The 20,304-nt window shown below is 28.0% G+C and overlaps 1 protein-coding gene across 4 annotated transcripts in view; it reads left to right on the plus strand.

Moving 5' to 3' along the window:
* The window catches only part of LOC129965919 (matrix metalloproteinase-21-like), a 150,260-nt gene that overhangs the window by 39,943 nt on the left and 90,013 nt on the right, over nt 1-20,304 (plus strand). Inside the window, exon 1 of one of the 4 annotated variants that reach the window (XM_056080204.1) lies at nt 12,215-12,341. The exons of the other annotated variants lie outside the window; for them this stretch is intronic. The gene's annotated coding sequence lies outside the window, so the exon portion shown is untranslated. Of the gene's footprint in view, nt 1-12,214; nt 12,342-20,304 lie in introns of those variants that run through there. 4 annotated transcript variants of the gene reach the window in all.

Below are 20,304 nucleotides of genomic sequence, written 5' to 3' on the forward strand. Positions count from 1 at the left end.
TATGCATAATAATATGTTTGATCACCCTAATATAATCTATGTGTATGAAAAAAATTTTCAGTAAAAAATAAAATGATTTAAAAAATTATAGCTAAGTTAGTTATTTTATGTTTTTTTAAAAACAATGTTAAAATTTAATATATTTTATTTCATTTATTTATATGCATATTTATGTTTTGTCCATTGTCCACTATTGATGAAAAATGGGAAATACCCGTAATAGTAAAATGTTATCGATTTCAACATTATTTGCATCAACATCCATGCCCCTGCGACTATAATCTTTATGATTATTTAAACAGTGGGTGGACAAGCTTAATAATTTTCTTATTAAAAACACAAATTTTTATTTCGTTAAAGCTACTTTTTTGATTGACATGTAAATTTTTTACTCCATAACAATAATGTATTTATTACTGATCAGGTTTGATATCCTTCACTATACGGAGGGTATAAGGTATAGAAATATTATTAATTAGAGTACTAAAAGATTGTTATTTTCACATGTTTTCTAGTCATTCTATACAATGGCAACAACATAATATGGAACGCGTCACCAATCTGTTCCCCCCCCTCTCTCCTTTGTTGTTGTTTCTAATGGCACTTGTCAAAGACAAACCCACTGACTTTAGAAGTCAGTGATTTTAAGTCAAGGGTGCGTCTCTTGTTTTTTGGTAACGCCATCTAGGGCCAAGAGTACGACTTAGCTACACACACGTCACAACCCTTTTTACGGGGCGGACTTCATTCATGCATTTCATTCACTCATCCACAGATCACAATTTAGACTTGAATCGGAGAACGATAATCCCTAATACAATACCCCCAGTGGTATTACTCTCGACATGGAGGACTTTGTGACCACGACAGATTCATACGTGCGCCAGCCACTACACACACGAGGAGTCTTCGGAAGGGGGGGGGTCGAACTCGCAACACAAGGGACGTGAATCCAACGTCCTACGAACCAGGCTATCCCGGCCCTCCTCTCTCCTATTCATACTTGGAATGGAAAATTTTTAATGACATTCTTCTTATTTTTTCTAAATAATATTTGCATTCCAATAGAATGCACGTCTTGTAAATAAAAATTTTATCATGACCTAATTACTTTGGCTAAATAGCATTTGTCATAATATGAAATGCCTACCCAAACTAAGCCTAAAATATATAACATATTCATAAAATTTTCATGTTCTATACTTTGCCTAAAAATGTCTAAGTATTCCTTCTATAAAATGTTGGTGGTTCCAGTAGTTTTCTTTTTATGGACTTTTCAAGAAAATGTTTTGTTTCATTTTTTTTTGATTATCCGAAAATTTTAATACATATTTATAAGTTTTTGATTGTGAAAATCTTCTTAAATCCTTTGCTCTTATTAACTAACTAAATAATCAGTAAGTATAAACTTACTTCTCATTCATTCGAACTGCGTTTTAAAAATTTCATATTCATCCTTTTGTACAATTATAAACCACTTAAAGCTTAATATGTTTTTTTTTTTGTTGTTCATTTAAATTGTCTCATCTTGCATTAAAAATTCAAATTTAGAGAAGTCTGCTCTGGCACATTTTGTATTATACAAGCAAAGAAGGTAAAAAATGTTTAATGCGCCAAACTTAATAAAAAGTTTAAACTAAGGATGGAATTATCGAAGCATAAAAAACAACCGAAGAAAAAAAGTATTATGGAATAATTTAGAGTTAGTATTTGAAACGACCGTTTACTCCAACATTAAAATTTTACTTTCAGAACAGAAAACTTTATTTTTTGATAAATTGTTACTAAAAAATTCAAGTTAAATTACCATAATAAACGAATATGATAAGCTAAATTACCATAATTACGAATATTTATATCATGTAATTATAAAAAGATTTACATTTTTTTCCTGCTTAAATGATCGTATTAAAACAATACTTTTACAATGTATTATGGAAAATTTTCTTCACATTTTAGTAATAATGCGCGATTATTTTTTGTTATAAATTATATGAAAAAAAATAAAGTTATTTTTACAATATTTTTTATAATATTCCTCTAGAGGTCTGTTACATAAAAAGAACGAGAACATTAAAAAAAATATTTATTGGATTTTAAATCTCATCGAATATATATCATAAGTATGGGTACGAGAAATTGCACGAAATGATAAATATGTATTTACTTACTTTTTGAATGCAATAAAGTATTATTGTTTGCTAGACCCATCGCCGATGATGGTCCATACCTCTTTATGAACTTGAACTGCTCTTTCTGCGGCTGTTTTAAGCGATCATAGAACACGCTGGTGACACCAAGCGGAGGTAATTCTTTGTGGTTAATGAAAGTAAAACATTAACTAAATAATCTTTCAATAATAAGATTAAATGCCACCTTCGATAGGTGCACAAGTAATGTTTAAATGTAAATCAATATTAATTATTTAGAATTTCAGAATTCTTGATTTAAGCTCCGAAACTTAAGAAAAGAAAATGAGAGAAGTAAAAAGGACATAGAAAATTAATTTAAATTCTGATAGACTGAGAGCTGTATAAATCTTAAGACTACTTGAAGATGTGGCCATCTAGGCAATCTATTAACCTTTTTAATAATATCTTGAATATGATTGTTATGGATTTAGTAACGAAAGCTGTAGTAGAAAATTTCTTGCACATTGGCCGACTATTTAAGACATAATAATAATTTTATTTGATGTAGCGGAAATGACGATATGTAGCAGAAAATATAAATAAACTATATAGAAATTAAATTACACATTTTAGAATGATTTCGACAAAGAATTTTTTAAAAAGCAAATGTTTTGGAATAAAAATTTCTGGCAACAATTTATTTTTTGAAATGAGAAATATCGTCTGCTACTTTTAAAGTCATTCTTCGTTCAAAATGACACATGTAAACAAGCTGTGGATTGAAGAATATGCTTTTGGATTTTCCGATGAGAATTATTTCTATTTCACAATTCAATAAGGTTTTGAAATGCACGGTATTACAATTTCCAAGTGCAAAATAAGCAACGGTATTAATCGGAAAGGAAAAATTAAGACATGAAACGAATCTTCAAATAAATAAAAGTACAGGGTGTTTATAAAGTCCCGGACCCATTTTGATGTTTAATAACTCATAAAATAATAAAGATAGATTTAAATTAATAACATAAATGGTTAAATAGACTCAAAAAGTTTCATGACCCTTGTCAATGAACTTCCAAGTGTGCCCCCTTCGTCGCACGGAGAATATCAAGTCGATAGTCAATTTCACGCCAGGTAGCGGCAAACATGTCGGCATCCACAGAGCCATTTGCGCACATTATGGCGATTAACAATGCCAGAAACATGAAAGGATGCTTCATCGGAGAACATTATGCTCTTCAGAAAATCGGCAGCATCTTCTATCCTCCTTAGCATATTTGTTGCAAAGGCCATCCTCCTAGGTCTATCGTTCGGTTCCAAAACTTGAACAATTTGAATTTTGTATGCATGCAGTCTTAATTTTTTCTTAATAACCTTGTACACCGTCAAAATTGGCATATCCAATTCTGTTGCCGTTGATCTCACAGATATTCTAGGATTATGTAAAAATGTCTCTCTGACACGCTCAACATCAAAATCACTTGTGCAAGGACGTCCGGAATGTTTCTTATCTTCAATACTTCCAGTTTCTAGAAAATTCTTTTTCCACCGCAAGGTGCTGTTTTTGGATGGAGGATCTTTTTGCTAAATTCTTCTGAAATTTCTCCGTGCTTGCAGTATCGATTTCATTTCTATGAACCACCATAAAATCTGTGCTTTCTCTTGTGGTGTATGCATTCTCCTTAATATCCGCTCGAATAAAACATCACATACAAAAGTACTACATAGAACAAACACATCAAAAGTAAACATAACATTGCAATAGTTGCCAAAAACAAAAGAGAGAAAAATGCAATTAATAAGCAGACAATATTTAGAAAAGTACAGATATTTAGACTGGAAAATGAAATTATCTGAAATTAACCAGACGCGCAGACGATATTTACAAAAGTAAAAATATTCATACCTGATTAGGAAAATATATGAGTTATTCCATCAATAAATGTCATAAGTGTGTTTATATATTTATTATTTTATGAGTTATTAAACATCAAAATGGGTCCGGGACTTTATAAACACCCTGTATGTACTCTTCAAATATTTTTACAGTGAAAACCCAGGTAGAAATAGAAAATTCATTGACGCTGAAAACAAATGCATAATCTTTAAATACATCTGTGGCAACAATACATAAAATAAATAAATCGAAATTTACAAAAAAAAAAAAAAAAACCCTTAAAAAGTAAAGAAAAAATAGCCATCAGCTTCTGCCAGACATTTTTCCGATTTTAACACAGTACAGTTTATAGACCCCTTTATGAAAACTGTTTAACAAGGAATATGTTCATGATCCTGTATGAAACAGGATTACAAAAAATAAATAAATATTACTCAGGTAACTGTAATTATCAACAAAACTTTTTTTTTTTTTCTATTCGAAAGCTAGGATAAAAAACTAATAATAATCCTCAGCGCAAGTACTTGGATATGTTTTAAAGATCACACCGCATTTCAATTCCTAAGTAAGATTCCTTGGGGTTCTAGAAAAACCAATACAACTTTTAGCCTTTCCGATCAGTATTCAAGTGTTTTGAGTCGTGAGTAAATTTTCTGCGGCGGTTTGGGTCTCAAAGGATTCGCTTTTAGGAACGCAAGTCCAATTTTCGAGTTGGGTGAGTTCTCTTTTGTTAAGTAATCCCCGATTCAGGCGACCCTTTTCTTAGAAATTCGAAACCACTTTCCTTTCAAGGTCATCTGATTACTTAGGAAATAGAAGAGGTGCATGTGGCAGCTAAAAGTGCTATTTTGTGTCTCGAAATAGCGTGAGAATTTCATAAAGGAGTTTCCAGAATTGCAAAATAATAATTATTTGAAATATTAAGAATTATTTTTAAATGTTTATTTTGTTTGATTGGCAGGATATTTGGGATTAAAGTATGTAATATTTTATAGAATATGCAAATAGTCAAGAGTCGTGGTGGCATGCATTTTTGAATGAATGCTTACTTATTTATCTTTCTTTTTGATGTATTATTTCGTCTTTTTTAATTTTCTATTCCCCCCCCCTTTAGAATAGTTATATTTATATTTTTCTCTTCATATTTAATTATTTATCTTATTCTTTATATTTATTTAATTCTTTTTTGTCTTCCCTTTTATTCAGCATTTCTTAATTTATATTTATATATGCTCAAGTATTTTGTATTTTGTATACTAGACTATATCTACTTTATTTTAGTTATATTTTTATAATTTTTCTTTTCTATACTCTTAGGCTAAATATTTTTAAGTTAATTTTACAGTTATATATATATATACACACACTAGGGGGCTTCATGCCCTGCTCACTTTCGTTCGCCAACCCTGATATTGTTCTCAGATCATGCATGTCATTTTCTAAATATTGATTCAATTTTTCACGTTTTGCCGCCAACGTAGCTCGGCTTCACGATCAGCTTTTCTTTTCAAATTGACAAATTCTCTATTATTCTATTTTTTGCATTTTTTCTTCAGCTTATGTCGCTGGATGCCCCATTATTATTTAAAAAACAATGTAAAGTTAATACGTATAATGCTTTGGTATTCAGACGATTGCTAGCCAAGAGTCAAAACATTTCCATTTCTCAAAAAAGGTAATAAACCGGAAAACTATTTATTAGTGTTACCACAAAGACCGTCACAGTCACCGTCAAGAACCATACTTGCTACGATTTAATAATAATTTTCATAAAATATTGCAAACAATGTTGACAAAACAAAACTCAAATGCCATAGGTCAGATGACTGGCTATCTACCAATCACAAAGCGAATAAAACGCAATGTTTACATAAAAATAAATTATAATAGAAAGATACATACTAGCAACTTTTTATGACCGGTTTGTTCACCCAAATTATTAGTATCCCTGGTTGTTAAACTATTAATAGGGAATAGATTCATTTAAAATTTCATTCTGTTCATAGGTTACGAAATAAAAACTGAAGTGAAAATCTCACTTTCACACTCACTCACTTGCAAAATCTCATAAGAATGCAATTTCTTTAAAAATTAATTTTAGCATTTACGGAAGTTTGCTTATGAACATTAATAGAACACTGAAATTAATTTGTATTTCACCATAATAATACAAGAATTGCTATATATTAAATTAAATTTTTTTAAATAATAATATTTGTTTAAAGTAATATAAAAAATTATTTTTGTGAAATAAGTATGATATTTTTGGAAGAAATAGCCGAAAAATATCTATAACCTTTCTAATTTTTAATTAATTTTTCAATATTGAAAAGTTGACAATGGACATCTTTTAATCATAAAGAGAACAATAATGCCAAAATTTAACCAAAAAAAGTTGGCAATAGCTGTATAAAAAAAGACATATAATCAAACATTAAAGTGTTTTAGTTAGCATAATTTAATTTCTGAATCACTGAGCGTTTTTATTGGAGTTAAGTTCACTATAAACAAATTGATTAACCATAGCACTTCTCAAAATGAGAAGTTTCAGCTTCTTTCAATTGTAATCAACGAATACGAAGGACAATGAAGCTATTTTAAGAAAGAATTAAGCTGGATTTCATTTTATTTTGCTTTAATTTATAAAAACCGGCGTATTAGAGAGTCTCTCTCGCAGCTATTTAATTTGCTATGTAATAGGGTTATCGTCCGATTCATTATCAATTACCTGCATGTCTACAATGGTTTGGTCGAAGATTTTTGATCATGGATTTTACTACGTAGTAAAAAGCTAATAATAATCTAAATTAGAATAAAATTATAAAGAAAGAAAAAGATTTAGAAAAAAAAATACTGATTTTTTTTTTTTTTTTACTTTCTTCAATTCGAAGTACACAAAAAATAGAGTAATAGTCAAAACAATTTGGCATGAGATTTTATTACCTAAATTGTAAATTGTATAAAACTTTATATCGGATTCTTTAGTGAATCCATTATCTATTGATCTGCATGTATAATGGAATATCTTTGTTGCAAAGCAAAAATGTAACATGAAAAATACAAGTGATAATAATATAAGTTGATAATATAAGTAGTATAACAGTTGATTAAACCGAAGAAGTAATCAAATGGACTGGAGAAAAGAGAAATTAAAGGGGATTCAAATTACTAGGCAAAATCCGGTTTATACATCCGGTTAGATGCATCTAACTTTATTTTATTTTTAAAATTGATTCGTAATTATATAGAAAGATAACGCGTACTCAAAAATGTATTTAATATTGCCGGAACGCTAGTATGTATGAATACAATAACCAAGACTATAAAAAGAATTGTAATAAAATATTTCTAAAATATTTTTTAAAATGCATTAAAGTTAGGGGAAAATCTCAAGGAAATGTAAATGATATCAATACAAAATAATTTTTTGAATTTTTAAGTGGTGTAAAAATGATTTTTGTGTTATTATCTGTTTTCAAGTTATTGAGGGGGTTGAAATTTCTATTAATTTTTACTTAAAAATTTAATTAAAATTTCGAAAAATTCTTTTTAATGAACTCTTATTATCAAGAAGTATGGTTGGAAGTTGAGTTACTTTGTTAATAAGGTATCTCAATATCTATAGATCTGCCCTGTAGAGCGTTTTAAATTATTTTTATATTATTCACATCTCATAATTTATAAATAATATGTCAGCATATAAATAATAATTATTCTTAAAAAAACCATCTATTCATGTTCTTTTGTAACTTTTTTAATGATTAAATTTAAAGCAAAATTTTTTTCTATGTTAACGATGGTTTTTGTATTGTAATTATCTGATTTCCGGTTTGCAACACTGGTTGGCTGACAACAAGAAATTCGATTTATTGTAATTCTTTTATTTTTAACCTCTTCATCCAAATATCCTATTGGTGATCATTGTAATAAACGTTTATTTTCTTAATTATAATTCATTCATTTTTGAACTATTCATTTAAAGATCTGACAGATGACCTTCGTGGAAAAAGTTTATTGTCCTAAGATGGCATGTTGTCAAGCTCCAAGTTAAAGAAGAAAAATGAAAAATCGTATAGCTAGATCTTCGAAAACAAAATTTTCTTTTAACCTTAACAACAATTAATGTTAAATTTGCAATACATGTTAGATGACTATCATTAAGAATATAAATGTCTGCTTAGAATGTGGAAAAAGAACGTTTCCTTTCTATTTATATATCACAGGAACTAATTAAAGAAACCGTTAAAAATATGCATATAATTATGTTGCTTGAAAATTTTCAACTTTGTCATTGGTTTGTCAACGACCTCGTTTTTGTGATTTGAAGACTATACTTAAGGATTAAGCGTTATTTCACCATTGTAAATGGCCAGTGGCGGATTTTTAAGTAGGCAATTGCCTAGAATCGTTGGCGGATCGTAAATATAGAAGGGGTCACAGCAGGTCAATTAAAGAATTTTATTTTCTGATTATCAAATAAATAAGTTTGTCAAAAATACAAATTCCATAAATGATAAAATATTAGGATAATATTAATATTTTATAAAATGTAATTGGTTTGGTTCTTATATATTTCACTAAATTCACTATGTTAATAGAATATTTTTAACACCGAAAATTCACTTCAATAACATTGCACAGAGACGTTGATGCCAAGCAATTTGGAATCATAATAAATCGATCAATAAAATCAAAATTGTCAGAAAAAAACCAATCAATGAATAAATAAAAATGGAAATAAACATTTTCACGAAGTTAATAAAATTAAAATTAAACTAAAAAATGAGCATTAACATGTTAAAAATATGTGAAATATAAAACTGTATTGTACAGTTACAAGAAGAACCTCATAATGTGTGCTGCCTAGGGCCTCATAAAGTTCGCCATAAGTTGGCTTTCGTGTGATTGCTGCACTTAAGCAGCATCCGCTACTGTCAGTACTTAAGACGGTAAATAAGCACTTGAAAATCAAAAGCGCATTTGTATTTATTTATTTTTTGCAAGTTACGTTAGTTTATATGAGATAAGCTAAAGCAGCAGATACGGTACCTCCGTTTAACGAGATATGTGTAGATTAAGAATAAATACATTGCAATGAATTTATTAATTTAATAATTTATTCATTTATTTAATTTAATAATTAATTAATTAATTCTATTTTTAAATACTTGAATTAAAATGGTATAAATCAAAATTACTGTGTTTTTCAGAAATTAACGTATTACAAAAAATGTATCATTCGACAACAAAAATGTTGTTATATTGTCATATTAGGAGTGGATTAAAGATATGAAATTCGTAATTTCCCTTATAGGATTTATAAAACCAATTTTTGTTGATGAATGAAGTTGCATTTTTTAGTGTTATTAAAAAAAAACTTAGATATTAATTTGATACACATGGACTTCTATCAGCATATTAAATGTTTTTTACTAATTGATTTCAAGAAATATTCGAAGGATAGAATATTCAGTCATCATGTAATAGATTAACTTGATTAATTATTAGTAATCATGTTTAAGATTAACTTGAAGAATGAATGCATTAAAGAAAAAAAAAACGATTGAAGTATGAGGAATTAATAAATGAGATGCTGAAAACTAGTAATAAAGGAACAAAAAAAAAAAAAAATTAAATTACAACTGAAAAGAAAACTTACTTAAATGATAGCATGATATACTGATTACTATCAGCTTATAAAACTTTTTTTTTTTTTTTGCTTGATTTCCATAAATACTCCAAATGCGAGATCATTGACGTATGGTTCAATCACTCTTGAGATCAACCTGATGAGTGGATAAATAAAAGAAAATATGTCGAAGATGATAAATTAATGCATGAGATATGGGAAATTAGTTACGGAGGAAAAAATTAAGAGATATGAAACTGTTTTTGGTAGGGTTGCAGCGGTAGAAACCAACCAACTCTAATTCGGATAAGTATCCTGTTACTTATTTTTTGGAATACCATTCGATATGGTGTGAAATTGGTTTTATAAACATAAACTATTTAAAGATAAAGCTCGTTACTAGAATTTATATAAATTTGATTTGTTCATTCTGGTAATCCACCAATAAAATAAATAAGAAAATTGCAGGTGGGGTTTTTTGTGTGTTTTTATTTGAGCCACTGAAGTCTCAAACTGAGTTATTTGAAGTAATTGCATAAACGACATTATTATGTTGACGAAGACAAAAAGAAAACGTCCATATTTCCAATAAAAGCTATTTTTAATGTAACCGACAATATTATAATAAATCATATTTTTAAATTATATTACAAATTTTAATCCAGAACACTTTTAAAACCAGGCTTAATTAGAGAGAGGTGCTGTTGTTGTTGAGAAAAATAATGAAGTCATATCAATAAACAATAAAATAAAATTTCAGAAACGATGAAATAATTAAAACTTTCGTAAAAAGAAGATAGATTTGCAGTTTTTTCGTTCTGTTTATTCTCGAAGCTGATTATAGGTTGATTTAGTCATTCTAGGCGTGTTCTCTTAGCGATTCTAGGCAATGTAATTAGGAAACTTTAGTTCCTGAACAGTTTAGATTCATATTTGAATACATATTTAACTATATATTTTTTGTATTTATTTATTATGGCTCATTATTAAATGACATCCACATTTGTACCCAGTATTGTTTAACCATAGGCTACTTATATTAAATACTACTGAATGATTCAATAAGAGAAACGAATAAAACAGATTAATTAATTATACTCGACAAATTGCTGAATCTGTTCTTGCATTTTATAATTCACAAAATTTGAGAATTTTACGAGCTTTGTATTTGTATTTTTACAAATTTATTTATTCAGAATAATAACAATTTTCTGAATCAAGGTGACTGCTACCCCCTAGCCAAGCGGCCTTGTCTGCCTAATTTGAAATCCTTCACTCAGGCATGTGTGTGTGTGTGTGTGTGTGTGTGTGTGTGTGTGTGAGGGGAGAGTGAAGGTTTGGCCACTCTGTACAGTAAGGAAAAAATGGGAAATTTAAAGTTAAGCTTTAAATTAATTTTAAAATTAAATTCTTTTAATATTTCTTTTATAAGTGTAATTCATTTATGAGAAAAATTCGGAACATTTAACTTCTGGGATATTTAACTCAAATTCGAGACAAATACTGGACACTGCTTCATTCAAGGACAAATAGTCAAAAATTGATATTATTTCGGCTGATTCAAGATGTCTTGTTTCCTTAGTTTTAATGAAAATAATATTTATGGAATTCGAGAGAAATTTTCAGTTCAGGACAAATAGTCGAAATGTGATCCTATCTAATCTGAGACATGTTATCATCTTAGTATTAAGACATAACATAATTTGACAATTCAAAACAAATTCGGGGCATTTTTTCAATAAAGGATAAATAAATAAATTTCGGGACTATCTGGATAATCTGGACTGTCTGGATAAACTGAGACACCTGCTTTCCTTATAATTAATACAACAAATAATTTGAGTATTCGATAAAAAAAATCGGAATACTTTCTCAATTCAGAACAAATAGTCAAAATTTGCAACTATCCAGCTAGAAGTTTTGCTTCCTTAGAATTAAATTTCACAATTATTCAGATAGACCTTTTGTCTCCTTGGAATTAATACAACAAAATATTTGACAATTCGAGACAAATCCTGAACACTTTCAATCGAGGACAAATAGTAAAAATTTGGAACTGTTGCAGCTAATCCCTTGTCACTTTGGTATTTAGGAATGAAGTAAGTTATCAAGTTAAACCTTAATTTTTACATCTCCGCTTTCAAGTTATTTTTTTATGTTTCATAACACCTAATGTAAAAGTCTGGTGTAACCATACATTGTATCATATTCACACAGATACTGTCTTCTACTAATCATTTTATTACGGATAAGGCAAAATGGATTTCAGATTTCATAATCTACTATTTGATGCATATCATCAGCTAATATTAAATCTTGCGAACGTGCAGTAGAAGCTATAAATCCGTCTCACCGTTATCAGAGCTAAAGGTCAACCGTTCAGCTACCGACTGATTCCGGCTGAGATTATAGCCCAATTTTCCACCCTGATAACATTTTTCATCATATTGTATATCAGACTGTTGGGTGAGAAATATGCGAACGATACTCTCACAAGAAAGACGGTCTTGTACGAAACAACAATGTTCGCGATACTGACAGACTGGTGCACTATGGACAAAAGTGGTTATGTTGTTGCATTTCGGATAAAAATGAATTTCTCGCCTATTCACACTAGATTTTTCCCATGGGCTCTTATGCTTATCATTGGATAATGTTTAATTTGGAATTATGCCATATTCAGGTGAGAGAAAATTTATGTTTACTTATCTGAGTGGGCGATAAATATCTTGGATGATACATTGTGTCATTTAGACAGGTTATCTTATCAGCTTTGTTTATGTATATGATAAGTTTCTTGACACACAAATAGGAATATTTTTAGTGTGTTAGGTTCTATACGCACATAAAATCTGTCGATGGTGGTTTATACATCTATAATTTTTTTAAAAAAATTCTTAACAAAGAACATTTTAAAACATTTTGTTTTTGACAGTTTTCTGAAGAATGATTTTCCCCCCCCAAATGTCTAATAAACACTCCTAAAGGGATAATACAATATGCAATGGAAACTTCCTTAATAAATAATAAAGGAAACTTTAATTCCTTGATAAATAATTAAGAAAAACTTTAATTAATAAAGATAATTCATATTTTTGATGGGTAAATTTTATTTCGATTACTTTTGTTATTAATTTTATCAAAAAAAAAGCAATATTATTTAATTAGTATTACCAGCAATACTATTTAAATTTAGGTAAGCCAAATAATGCATCTTCTGAATTATATTACTAGGTGAAACAAAAACCTATATACCTATATGTGGTTTCCATAAGTCAGGACTGTAATTTAATAACAATTAATTGATAATATAGATTAGATTCGAACTAAAAATATCTCATTTTCTTAAATGTTTGAAATTTTTTATCTACATTCAATTAGACTTCATTCAAAAATTAATCGGAAAACAAAATTCTAAAACAGAAAAAAATACTAAAAAAATATTTTATACAAATTACAACGCTATAAAATCTTACTATATATACTTATAATACCTGAAACAATTACATTACTCATTTTTTATATATTTTAAATATAACCTACTGCCAATCTTTTCTAATAATTGAACACCCAATATTTGCTGTTACATTCACAAAGACTATCAATATAATGCCATAAAACAGCACAATTTTTGCTAGAATTTATCATTAAAAAATGGTTATTTAATTTATATTTAATTTTTTTTTAAATATACAAATGAGATTTGAAATTGCTATATAGTGAACAGTAAATAAGTGAGTAGGTTTTCATCTTCTCTTACAATGATCAGATCAATATAATTAGTTATTATTATTGTTTTTTATATGGAGTTAGTTTTTAATATATATATATATATGAATGGGCATATTTTTTTGTTTCTTATTGTTGTTGTTGTTCTCATGATAACATACATAGACCAAACATTTGTAGTTTCTTCGCATCAAATCTATGTTGTCACTAGCATCAATTTCATACATAATGAATAAATCATAATTTCTAATGGATCGTTACAAATGTTAGTGCATTTAGAAAAAAGATCCTACCCTCATTGATATGAACAATTCGGTGTACAAGATCATGTGCCTTACTAAAAACACATGGTTAGAAAAAGCAAATGAATGGTGTAAAATGTATTGACAAAGAATTTGAATTAACTGATATTTAATATGCGAATTTGTCATTTCAAAAAACAAATCAAGATTTTAAATGTCTTCTTTCATACTGTTGTTGCTTACAGTCTCTCCCCCCCCTCTTTTTGCAGCAAAATCATTCTCTACAAAATAAAAAACAAGATCGGTTTTATCCTGCCTTTTTTTATAAATTACAAATTGTACCCTCTCCGATAATATTTAATTGAATTATTAATTAAATAAAGGAATTATTATTTAATTTTTCTGATATAATATTTTTATTTTCACATGAAAATGTGTTTAGGCTGGCATACTATCCCTAAATTGCCAAATGTATGTTGAAAAAATGTTTTACATATCCTTGAACTACAAAAGAATTTATTTTTGGTTTCATAGTAAGGGCTCGCTGTGAAGGCGTTTAAGAATTTTTAATTATCATTTAATAAATATTTTAACGTTTTTAAAATTAATTTCTACTTATATTATTATACAAATATTGTTTCTATGTTATCATTTATCATATAATAAATATATTATTTATTTATTATATAATAATAATAACAAATAAAATTTTTTTAATGAAAATTTTTCTATTCTCTAATTTTAATGTAATTTAAAAAGTATTTTTAAATTTAGCTTACAATGCATTGTTTTGCATACATTGCTTTAGTGATATGATTTATCTACATACGACAATTTTCAATGCACCTTTTTGTGTGTTTTTATCTCAACATCGCTATTGTGTAATTAAGAGTACATTAAAAAAACAAAAATAGACCAATCATGTCTAAAGCATTGTTATTAGAATTAAAAGCTCTAATTAAAGAACTAGGAATTCCAATTAAAAAACTCCTTAGCATTAAGACATAATTTTTTAAGTATAGAAACTAGTTCTCTCTTAGAGGAACTAGTTTCTATATTTAAATTAAAAATTACAGATGGCCATCGATTCAAACATACAATCTTCGCCATTGCCGTAAATTGGAAGGCATCGTTGGCATTTCATAAAACGTAAGCATTTTTAAAATTCTGTTGTTTATAAACCTTTTTGCCTGATGATAATGATCTAACAAATTCGTTTGAACTAACTATATTAATGTTTTACAAGATATAGGAAGAAATAAAAATAGCTTAGAAGAAAACTTATTAGTTCAATAGAAATATTGTGTACACCTTGAAATCTTTCTCTGGGAATATAAGTCTCTAACTTTTGTGAAAAATGTAATATCATGTAAGAAATAGTGTTTTTAGAAAGAAAAATACTTTCTGCAAAAAGTGTTTTCAATCTGTAACAAAGTTATGTTCGCAACGAATAGTATGGTGATTTGGGTTCAAATTAATTAATTAATTAATTAATTAATTTTTTTGAAATGGGAAAAAAATTGTATTATCTTATATGTCTCTATATGTTCTTGTATATGTTTGATTACATTTTTACTCTATATAAAGTCATGTGTTCATTTATACGTGTTTTCTACAAATCTACAATTTTTTCTCCGATATTGAGGGAATTTGGCAATACAAGGGAAAGGTCTTTTCCAGTGTTCAAAAGCTAATAAGATTAAATAAACTTCTAGTCTTTTTCAATTCTATCATCCAAAAATAATAATTGACGAAAATAATATTTGAATTTTTATACATCTTAAATCAGAAAAAAAAAATACATTTTTAAGTATACCCACTTTATTGATGTATATTTTTCTCTTATTTTAAACAGTTTTTAAAAATTAAATTTATTATATAACCTGCAACAATTTTTCTGTTGTTTCTATGAAATTGTAAAGGAATTTGATTATACTGTCAAGCTATTAAATTATGTTTTGCAGTCAGGGTTGAAATTAAATTTTAAGATTGCTTTCCTTTGAGATAGAATTTTAACTTTCGCTTTTATATCGTAGTATATACGCTTTTTAATTTGTATTCGCAATAATTTGTAGAAAACAAATTTCATTATATTTATATCTTGCAATTTTATCATATCATTTTGTGAAATTTTAAATGTATATATTCCGAATTATCATATTAGCTAGGAAAATTAATACTCTGGTCGAACAAGATATTCGCCAAAGATGGCTAGTTTTCTTCATTTAATTAGTTTATTGATGGCGGGTAATGGTACAATACTGTTAATGCTGAAAAACTACCGTGCAGTGTATTCTAAAAGTTAATTCGCTTGTTATATTCTGATTTACAATGTGAGAGACGTCGGTGGAAAGTTCAATTTCTTAAATATTTAGATTATTTTTTAAATCCGTCTTATGAAAGTAAGTTCACAAATGAATAAAATAACACAATGAATAAAGTAACTAGAAATAAAGTTTAATTGAAAAATATTGTGTAACATATACTAGATGTTTCAAGATACGGTGTGAAGATTACTCTGTTAACAGATAGTGAATATCGTGTATCACTTGTTTAGATGTCTAGTGTGTTTTTTTATCGGGTCATTTTCCTTTGAAACTGTTAGAACTTGACTGATCTGAAATTTAACTGTCTGTCTTGCATTGAAAAAGTACCCAATTTTGTTACAAATTTTGATATAGTCTCTGAGAGTGCTTTGTATTTTAGTTAGAAGTAGAATGCTCATTTAAAAAATATTAATTAGATTTCATTTTCAAAATGTTAGAGAAAAAAGTTTATTTTAAATCTTATTTTTCTATAGTGACCAGAAGACCCGATAGTAGTTCTCAGGATAATTCTTATTTCCACTTTTTTATGCCTTATAACCATATAACCATACGTAATGTGGCGAATTTGAATGAAATGAGTTATATTGCCCCAGATTTTAGTTAGCATATAATAGTTCATTAGAAAAAATTAACTAAAATTAATTTTTGGAAAATTTATTTTTGAAGAGCACTTTATGATTTTTACTGCATAGAATATGTTTGCCTTTTAACATGACAAATACTGAAGAATAAACTGTAGAATTCTTAAAAAGTATTCACTTATGCTATCTTTCATTTTGTTTTTAAATAGCAATTTTATCGTGTGTAAATTTTTGGCATATTTCTCCCCACCCCCTTAATCCAACCCATACCCCTCCCTAGTTGATATTCTATATTATAATTTTTAAAAAAATTGTTCACTAAAGCTGAATTTCTAATTTTTCAGTTTTTGCTTATAGGCTTGTATGACCTTTAATTCAATGCCACCCCTTTCTTTCGCCTTTATATAAGAAGTAAAAAAATATAGAGTTATAATTAAGGTTAGTTATTTATCACGCAATTTTCAATATTGTGCATAACAATTCTTTCATAAATGTTCTTTTTTATTATTATCATGGTCTCCCTAATCTTTCTTTTCTTTGTGGAATCTTCTCTAATATTTCCGTTGTTAAAACTGCCGGATTTTTGAAGCTTTTACTCAGGGTCTGTTAAATATTGCAAAGCGAACTATTAGGCCAAAACTATAAGTCAAGAACTATATATCAAGAATCTCCTGATTCATACCGAACAATGGTTTCAATTCAGGACATTTCTCGATCCAGGCCTAAGCAATCTGAAACCGAAATTGTTTCGTCTAATTCATTCAGTGCCATATTCCAATTAAAATACGGTACCCAACATCCAATATGGTAAGAGCCTCCAGCAAATGAATATCATCTCTTCAGTTCATAGTTCTTACTTTTTTTGGGAGGGGGGAGGAAGTTAATTAAATTGAACTAAAACTTAATATAGATATATATTTATTTTATTGTAGGGAATAATATGTCCTCTAATTTGATTTTGTAGCTAAAAATGCCTATTATTGGAAATGAATTTTATTTTTATTTTTAACAAGTTATTTAGAAAATAGAATTATTCTTTAAATTAATAAAGAATAATTCCAATAATAGAAATTATTATTTATAAAACAAGGGAAGATCATTATTAAACTATTATAGAAAGCAATAAGATGTTTATTTGGAATGCCTATATTTTTATTCGTTTTGTTGCGGAAAAAAATTTCTGTGATAATTTTATATATCCAATTTATTGTCGATATTTACTCAGCTGTTAAAAATAAATATTCTGCTCTTTTTTCGGTTTTAGCGCAGTATTTAAGACGCCACATTGGTGTATTCTGCAATTGTTGTAAACATCAAATTGTAGAAGAATGAAATTTTTATTGAAAATTTAAGAATAAGAATAAAATTCCAAATAAAGAAATATTCAAATACCATCAGATCCTTTTATTTCAGATCTTTTTTCATAACAAATAAAATTTTCATTATTCTTAATTTTTTTTAAAAATAAATAATAATGATTCTTTATAAAGTTGCACAAATTGAAAATATATCAAAATTGGAAGGACTGATTGGAAAATGCTTGCTACATATTACATTAGTAAAAAAATGTTGGAAGTAAATGGTATCGAAATCCTGTATATCCATCGTTCATACAATATGACGAACTTCAAAACTGATCTGAAATTAAAAAAAAAAAATAATAATAAATAATACGAAGAAAATCAATCGCGGGAGAGGAAGAGAGAAGACCTATACAAGTCTTGCGCTACGTAATTTCTGGATTTAGTTCTAAATGTATTAACGTCATTTTTGCATCTCTTTAACTAGTGTATTAACCAACATTTCAATAGCATATTAACTAATTTTTGATATTTCCTTTGTGCTACTTCCCTTGCAGAAGGTACTAAGGGTTCTACAGGAGGGAAAAGCTTTAAAATTCCGCTGAAACATGAAGATAGAAATATAGGTTTAAAAAGTAAGAATAGAAACATAGTCGAATGTCTTTATTCTCATAAAGCCGAATTTAATTGATAGCAGAATTTACAATTTAAATAGTCATTTGATACCAAAATATATAAGCGTCCACCACCGTCTGTTAAGCTGAGGGGAGTTTAAAATATTCCTGCAAGTGCTGCATAAATAACACAAGACATTGAACTGAGATGACTATTTTTTTCTGTTAATGAATCATTGTTTGCTTCAATTCAATTTTAGTCATTATTTTTGATTGAACATTCGCTAACATTATGGATAGAGAAAGTCCTATGGAAAAGAAGCATAACTTCTAATGTTATTACACAGGGTGTTCATTAATTATTGTCGGGGTTTCCGTACCTCATAACTTTCGAATAAAAAATATTACGCAAAAGCCGATTACGTATTCGTAAATTACAACTCAAAGAATTTTATTAATGATATTCAAGTGTAAAGCTTGCACAATTTGCACTTTGTAGGTATTCAGCTGAAGGCGATTCTTTGAGTTGTACTTTACGAATACATAATTCTTTGAGTTATAATTTACGTATTCATAATTCTTTGAGTTGTAATTTACGAATATATAATTATTTGAGTTGTAATTTACGTATTCATAATTCTTTGAGTTGTAATTTACGTATTCATAATTCTTTGAGTTGTAATTTACGAATACATAATTCTTTGAGTTGTAATTTACGTATTCATAATTCTTTGAGTTGTAATTTACGTATTCATAATTCTTTGAGTTGTAATTTACGTATTCATAATTCTTTGAGTTGTAATTTACGAATACATAATCGCCTTCAACTGAATGCCTACAAAGTGCGAATTGTGCAAGCTTTACACTTTAATATCATTAATAAAATTCTTTGAGTTTTTACGAATACGTAATCGCTTTTTGCGTAATATTTTTTATTCGAAAGTTATGAGGTACGGAAACCCCGACAATAATTAATGAACACCCTGTATATTTTTATCTAAACTACATTGCAAGTAATAATTTTTTTTACATTACTTAAGCACTCTGCCAATGAGCACGAGATTTTCTACAAGTTTTGACTGTTATTCTGTGAAATCTGAATAGCAGTTCACCAAGACGAGCGCGATGTCTAATAGCTTCCTTGTATGGCATCAATGCTTTTGATAGAAGAACAACATATTAAATATTTTTCAGTAATTAATTGTTATAGACTTCAGAATTGTGTTTTTAAAAAAGTCTTTATTCTGTTTGGAGTGTACATGGAGTCAATTCTATAGCATCTTAGCGTCATTAAAAATTTGAATATCCCGTTAATCCATTTCAAATCGCTTAATCCATTCAAATCTCGTTTAATTTTTAATTAATTAAAATTTCAAAAATTGTCTGAAGGTGTGCATTTCCAACTTTCAAAGAATATTTGTGTCGAATTTAGTAGTTCTAATTTAAATTATATGTTCGCTAAAAGACCAATATACAAACTCTTTTTTCCTTCGTTTTATTATCAGAGATTATCAGAGCTAACATTATTTATTGAAATTTACTTTAGTATAGCAAATTTCAGAGCTGTAATTTTTATATATATAGCAAAACTACGACATTCGCAATAAATTCACGCTTCATTTCACAATCTTTTTTCAGCTTCTGTTTCAGATTTTCTGCTGCAAAATTTGTAATAAAAAGGTCCATAGATAGTATCTGCCAAAACCGCAAAAACATATAATCTGCTGTTTTATTGCTAAAAAAATTGAAAGTGGATTTCGAGAAGATTCTTTGGGTTTGTTCACTTTAAAGTGAGTGATAATGGGGCTCAAGCCTCAAATTATTGATGATTCATACTTTCAGCATCTCATAT

This window comes from Argiope bruennichi, chromosome 4 (assembly GCF_947563725.1).
Source record: "Argiope bruennichi chromosome 4, qqArgBrue1.1, whole genome shotgun sequence".
Lineage (NCBI taxonomy): Eukaryota > Metazoa > Arthropoda > Arachnida > Araneae > Araneidae > Argiope > Argiope bruennichi.